The sequence below is a fragment of the Capsicum annuum genome, chromosome 7 (genome assembly GCF_002878395.1).
Source record: "Capsicum annuum cultivar UCD-10X-F1 chromosome 7, UCD10Xv1.1, whole genome shotgun sequence".
NCBI lineage: Eukaryota > Viridiplantae > Streptophyta > Magnoliopsida > Solanales > Solanaceae > Capsicum > Capsicum annuum.
The window spans coordinates 125,996,306-126,002,305 of NC_061117.1; positions in this window are offsets into that span (position 1 = coordinate 125,996,306).

Consider the following 6,000-nt stretch of genomic DNA (forward strand, 5'->3'; position numbering starts at 1 on the left):
AAATCACTTTTCAAAGTTTTTTCACACTTTAATATAATAATATAAATAAGCATGTATTTTAGTTCACACACACACACACACATATATATATATATATATTACCATCAGAAGTTTCAAGTGGTTGATGGATTTGGGTTTGCCATATAGTCCCTCTTTCCCTTGCTACCAGAGGCTATGAGAGACACATTAATTTAAGGAAAAATTACATATATACATATGCTAACTTTGCCTTATTACATTACATCTCATGTTGAAAAAGAAATTACCAAAATCTCAAATTAATTACTTAACTCCCTACCTTTTTTACTTTCTCTCTCTTCCTTCTTGTACATTCCAACCAACCATATTTTGCTCCAAATTATGCTCCATATTTTTCTCCTAAAATCTTACTACCTTTTCTCTCCATTTATTTAGTATGCTATAATTTCAATTTTACCTTCCCTTCTTCCTCACCATTTCACTTCTCCTTAACCACGGATTCCACTTTCTCTACTCGAAATCCATAAATCCAAAATTATTTTTTTTTCTTTTTCAAAAAAAAAAATCAAACCCCAATTAATCAAATAAACACTCTCAATAACAAAACAAAATCAAATTGAAAAAACCCTTTGATTATTATTTTGCGTAATTCTTTTTTTTTTTTTTAATTTGAATTTTTGTTGAAGGAATTTATTATGTATAGATCTTGAACAATAATGGCTTGGAATGTATTCAGATTTTGTACGGCCTTTAAAGGACTGGGTCAATTATGAACTTGTTGGTGTTAGACGTTGTGGGTGCTTATTACGCTGTCTTTTTTACCAACTATGAGGGACGAAACTAAAGGCCAAAGCCAAAGAAAATATTTATTGGGATTTTCCCTTTCACTTATTGAATTTCCCTTTCACGTATTTGTTAATGATTAAAACAACATATTACTAATTAATCTAACATTATTTTCTGAACACATAATATGTTTCCTGTTATTTACCTTTGCTTATAAGTGGATCTTACATTGAACTAAAGATTAATATGTTTTAAACGTATGTATTACATAACAGCATACATGTTGTAAAACGTTTATTTCTTGTAAAAAAATTACAGAAATTGTTAATATCATGCACATTTATAATGTATGATGCTATATCATACATTGATACTAATGTATGATCAAATATTATACATTCGTAAGTCTACTGGAATGTCACAATTTCACTATACATTGCTTTGAATGTATAACAACTTATTATACATTCAAACATTTACTGGAAAGACACACATTTATTATACATTGATTTGATTGATTTGACTGTATAAAAACATATTATACATTCGTAAATTTACTGGAATGATACTGTATATAATTTTTTTTTTTTAAAAAATTGAATTCAGTTAAATTTCGTTATTATATTTCTAACCTTATACATGTTAAAAACGTATAATGCTATATCATACATTTATTACACATTAACTATTAATGTACAATATTTTAATATACCGTGTGTTTCAACAATTACTTACTCCTATAGAGGGTAAGTTACATAGTTAATGCGCATTTATAATTATATTCTAACTTCGAGTTATATGGTTACGAACTATGATATAGGAAAAAAACATAAATTTTTTATACTAATATAAATCATTGATTAAAGAAATTAACATCTATAATCAATAAAAAAATATATATTACTTGCTCCAGCATTCACAAAAAAAAACTAATAAAAAATGTTTATACAACCAAAACCATTCAAAGCATCCGCACATAGAAAACCATATTATATTCTTCATGATTCCTTTGGAAAGAAATCGCAAGTCCTGCAGTTGTGATCGACTCGTCCGCATTTATCGAAATTACTATTGCGTCACTTTTGTATGACGTATCATTAATTTCTGACTCCCAAATTTCAAACGTAACAATATGGGGATATTCATACTGATTTTACTAGTATTGAGGAACGTACATAGAAGAAGATTTTAGTAGTTTTGAAGAACGGGTGTAGAAGAAAGTAATTATTTTTTGGCTTTTCAAATCGTGAATCACAGGAAAAAATAAATTATTTATAACAAAATTTTTAAAATTCAAATATCAGTTACATGTTCTATCAATAAATGACTTAACGTTGACTAATTGTTGCCTTTAATTAAGGAACTGTAAAATAATTAAAGATTTTTTACCTTAAATATAGGATTAGCTGTTACAACATACATTCGACCAATATATAATATGTGACCGAATGTATGAGTATGTTTGCAAAAAAAGGGAGAAAGAAAACAAAAAAAGAAATTTTGTGTAATTATTTTCATTCTCTAGGGGATTTATATTGTTTACACTTAATGTAAACCATATTTGTGATACAGTTATTTTTTTTTCTATATTTAAAATCTTTCCTTGTTTTTAATTCAAATCTTTACAAAATCATTGATTACATTCTTATTACATACTTAAAACTTTTAAAAATTTGATACTTCTTAAATTTTTCTTATTCTAACGTTTTTATATTTATTTTAGATTTCTCAAATCTTCTTAAAGTCAATTTAGTTGATTTAAAATTTTTAAACTAATGAAAAAAGTAATGATTGTCATTAATAGAATTCTAATAAGGAAATGTTTGAACATAAATATATTTAATTAATTTTCAACTATTAAATATTACAAAAATAGTGAAAAAATGATTTGGTCTAAAGTAAAGACTTTTAATGAAGGGCAAAAAGTCCAAATAACATTTCTAAAACCCACATGCCTCGCACATATATAAAAAGTTCGAATCACTTTTCAAAGATGTTTCACGCTTTAATATAATAATGTAATAATATGTATTTTATTATAAGCACACATACAATGTCTCTCCTTGACTGCTAGAGGCTAAGAGATACGCATCGATTTAAATCATATTTATAGTACAGTTATTTTTTACTATATTTAAAATCTTTCTTTCTTTAAAGTTAAATCATTAAAAAGTTGATTACATATTTTTTACTTACTTAAAACATTTAAAAATTTGGTACTTTTTACACTTTTTTTTATTCTAATACTTTCATATTTATTTCTAAATTTTTTCGTATCTTCTTAATATCAACTTTAATTTATTTAAATTCTTAACCTAATGGAAAAGATATTAGTTGTCATTAATTCTCATGACTTTTAATAAGGAAAGATTTTACTATAAATATTTAATTAATTTTTACCTCTTAAATATTAGAAGAATAGTAAAAAGACAATTGACTTTTAATGAAGGGCAAAAAAATCAAACAACATTTCTAAGACCCTTCACACTTTTAATATATTATTATTATTATTATTATTATTATTATTATTATTATTATTATTATTATAGATTATAGATTATAGATTATAGATTATAGATTATAGATTATAGAGTATAGAGTATAGAGTATAGAGTATAGAGTATCATCTCCCAAAATCTTACTATGATAAAAGTAATTCTTAATAGTACATCAAATATAAGTGAGCCATTAAAAATTTAAAAAGTGACCTGGGTAGACTCTTATTTTATAAGTATATGAGATTAGTTTCACTCATATTTGTAGACAAAGATTGAGATTTAATTGTGAAAAGCAATTAGTATGATCTAGAGAATTAAGCCAATAATCAATTCAATTAAATAAAAAAATTTACAATCAGAATGTTAATATTAGAAAGCTAAATTTTTATAAAAATAAAATTACAAGTTACTTCTATGCCAACACGAAAAAATGAACTTGAAATATATGAGATTAGTTTTACTTGCACTTGCTGAGAAGAGATCAAGAATTGATCATGAAGAACAATTGTTAAAATCTGAAAAATTCAACTAATAATTATTTCGACCAAACAAACAAAATTGCAATAAAAAAAATTGTTTCTCCAAATTTACTAACGGAAAAACATACTTAACTAAAATAAAGGTATGCAAATAAATTCGTTATCAAGGTAATAAGAATAAAAGTAGTATCTTACCATGAAAATAGAAAACAACAATAAAAGTAGTATCTTACCATGAAAATAGAAAACAACAATTGGACTGAGATTTGAATGTGAAGAGCAATTGTTAAAACCTGAAGAATTGAGTCACTTGATTCAATGATACAAATAAAATTGTAATAAAAAAGTTGCATATCAACTAAACATTTATTCTTAATACTTATACAATTATCAGCGACATCTATATTCACACAAAATAATGATTTTTCAAAGAAAGCCTCAAAAACAAAAGTTTAAAGAAAGCCAACTTTATACTCAAAATCTCTAACAAGCTTTTTGAAAACCTATATTTAAATACATAAACTGCATTCACATAATATATTTTTGAAAACTATAAAAATAAGAACGAAAAATATGCATAAGAACCTTTCTCCATTGCCGCAGTCTTCATCTGCAAATAAAAAAAAAACAAAAGTTTGAATTCAAGATAAAAAAGAAATAGGAAGCAATCATAACTGAAGCTGTAATACTCTAGGTTAAATAGGTTTGGTTAAAACCATTAACAATCCCAAATTAGATTTTGGGGAGCAATATAATGAAAACGTGGAAGTGAAATTGAGTTTCAACGGTTAAACCCATTAACAATCCCAAATCGGATTCTTTTCATATATTTTAAAAGGTGTTTTTGGACCAAATCGATTTTAATTGGAAAAGATTTTTTTGCTTATTAATTTTGGACCTTTACTTCCGCCTATTTTATTTGGAAAAGGGAGCTTTTACCTTTTTTTTTTTTGGACTGAGCCTAATTTAGTTGGGAAAGACTTGCTTTTTGTCATTTTTTTTTAATATTTATATCATAAATATAATAGAAAAAAAAAGGTGAAAAAACGAAAATATCTATTGTGAATTATTTTAATGTAGGGTAAAAAGTTCAAATCACTTTTATAAGGATCTTCATACTTTTAATATATTATATATATATAGATTATAGATATAAATTATATATTATATTATATATTATTTATTATACATAAGAATTGTATCAGTTTGGTATATGAGCCACTAAGACCAAAATGACTCAAATTGGGAAAAGATCATTTAGTGGAATTAAAATGACCGACCGGTCACTCTATGTCCAATGACCCAAACATGGGTCAATTATTTTGAGATGAATCAACCTCTGTCATTTTCTCTGATTCATATTATGTAGATCAGTCCATTCGAAGGTAAATGCTGTATAATTCGACGTCACTTCCGTTCTTGTGTTGGTTATATCAAAGTTATACTTCACAGTTTCTCTCTTTTGTGTGAAGGAAGATGCAATGAAGTTCTCGTAGGGCTAATTTATTTTTATTGATTTATGATGTTTGAAAAAGGATACATTTGAATTTATATTCAAGATGTGTATCAAAGTTTAAATATTTGAATATTAAATAATTAAGATTGTCTATATTTTTGACATATGAATATATAAAATTTGTCTTTATCTAAAATATTAATAGATGCTGTCCTACTTTTTTTTCTTAGTCTGTTTTTTTTTTTTTTTTTTATAGTAATTTTTTAATTTTAACTTTTCACATGACATATTTATGATTACTAGATTAAAGGTTACTAGGTATATTTGACATATCTTTAATTTAAAACTACATAATTCAATAATTTTCCTAAACTGTATTAAGTCAAAATAAGACAAATAAATTAGAAACAGAATAAGTATAAAATTTAATAAAATATAAATTTAGTCAAATACTAAATCAATAAAATATTATAAATCTATTTTATGACAGCTGATTGTGGTGTTGAGTAACGTGATGGTTGTGGGTGTGATTGAAAATGGCGTTGATGAATAATTGTATTATAGGTAGTAGCTAATAGTAGATTCACAATACAAGTTGATGATGATAGTAGGTGGTTAACAATGAACGAATGAAATTAATGAATTATCATCTTTATGGAATTCATACACATCTTAACAAATAACTCAATTATCATCAAGGAATATTGATAAATGACATTTTTATCAAGAGTAATTGACTTGCTAGTGTTAGGCTAGAGTTCAATGGATGGAATATGTATTGGAAGTATATGACATATATTTA